The 1861-nt window shown below is 41.3% G+C and overlaps 1 pseudogene; it reads left to right on the top strand.

The window, feature by feature from the left end:
• The first annotated feature begins 290 nt into the window (after positions 1-290).
• Positions 291-1238, top strand: LOC112121889 (annotated as a pseudogene).
• The last annotated feature ends 623 nt before the right edge of the window (positions 1239-1861 follow it).

Genomic DNA, 1861 nt, shown 5'->3' with positions numbered 1-1861 from the left:
GAGACAGTTGTTAGCAGGGGGCATTTTAAGTGTGTAGGTTGCTCCAGTTCACTCTCAAAGACCCCAAATTGGATATGATCACTGGTGGAGCTCAGAAGTTCTGCTGAAGCAGGGGTACTCACCATTGGGGCTGAGTACGCAGTCTGGAATTTGGTAAACAAAGAAAATTTCCAAGCGAGTGTATCAGTTAACATGGAGTTAATATTCTTTTAATAACAGTAATGTACTGGGATCACATCATATTTATTATCATCACTGTCCCTTCTTCAGGCATATTTTGAGGTTAATAAATGGAGAAGAAGAACTTCACCACCCCAGTGACAGAATTTGTCCTCATGGGCCTCACTCAGAGACCTGAACTGCAGCCATTCCTTTATGTGACTTTCTTCATAGTCTACATAAACACCTAGCTGGGAAACATCATCATCATCACCACTGTGATCTCTGACTACCAGCTCCACACCTCCATGTATATCCTGCTGGCCAACTTGGCTTTCCTAGACATCAGTGAATCATCAGTCAGTACTCCAAAATTACTCTCAGATCTCCTCTCACAGCATAAAACCATCTCATTCAATGAGTGCATCCTTCAGATGTTTTTCTTCCACTTCTTTGCTGGCGCTATGGGGTTTTGCCTTGTGGGGATGGCGGTCGATCGGTACATGGCCATCTATAAACCACTGCAGTACTTGACTATCATGAACCGGGGTGTATGCATGAGGATAGTGGCATTGGCATGGCTGGTTGGATTGGCTCACTCTGCTGTTCAGACTGGACTGCTCCTCCAGTTACCGTTCTGTGGTCCAAACATCCTGGACAATTTCTACTGTGATGTCCCACAAGTCATCAAACTGGCCTGCACCGACACTCACTTGGCTGAAATGCAGATGAACTTCAACAGTGGGGTACTGATCATAATAATATTCATCGTTCTGCTTATTTCTTACACCGCCATCTTAATCAAGATCAGGACACATGTCACGGAAGGGAAACGCAAGGCTCTGTCCACCTGTGGAACCCAGATCACTGTGATGTGTTTGCAATTCATACCCAGCATCTTCATCTATGCTTGGCCCGTCAAGCAGTTCACCCTGCATAAGGTGGTCTCAGTCATTTACTCTGTAATCACCCCAATGCTGAACCCGATGGTCTACACCCTGAGAAACGCCGAGATGAAGAAGGCCATCAGGAAACTATGGAACAGAATGCTGTTCTCACGGAGGGAAAGACAGACATAGTTTATCTCTCAATGTCCATTTGTGTTAAAAACCTGATCTCAGTCATATATCAGAGATCAGACATATGTGGCACGTGAAATGTGTGTGTGATCAAATAAGATCAAATCCTGCACACTCATGAGAATTTCAGTTCACAAATGCATAATAGATGGAGAGCCAGAACCTCCATATAAGGAAGAAAAGCAGTCAGTGGAAATAAGACGTAGCTCCATATCGGTAAATAGTCCAGATCCCCAGCTGGAGGAAATGGGTGCATCTCACTAAATGGCTTCCACCAGCTAGGGCTTTGACACTGAGAACTGCTGGTCAAAATTATTCTAAGAATGATTTCAACTAATGAGGATTCCATGAAAATAAATATCTTCTAAAAAAAATCTGTTGAATAAATTTTGTATCATAACTAATGGACTGATTGTGATGAAGAAATTACTATCAAATGTTCCAATAATGAATAAGGTCATTTTTTTACTTTATGGCTAATTCTGTTATCCCTTATATATATATAGCACTTATCTGCATTTATCATGTGAAATCTCATCAAAATCTTTTAATAATCATCACAACTTACTTTAAAAAATAATTGGTTTTAGTTCTCTACATGCTATTTCTATTTCTATCCCTAA

The sequence above is a fragment of the Terrapene carolina genome, unplaced genomic scaffold, assembly GCF_002925995.2.
Source record: "Terrapene carolina triunguis isolate 2854851 unplaced genomic scaffold, T_m_triunguis-2.0 Scaffold9022, whole genome shotgun sequence".
NCBI classification, from domain to species: Eukaryota; Metazoa; Chordata; order Testudines; family Emydidae; genus Terrapene; species Terrapene triunguis.
The sequence above is the reverse complement of the archived record's forward strand: the minus strand, read 5'-3'. Positions and strand labels throughout refer to the sequence as shown.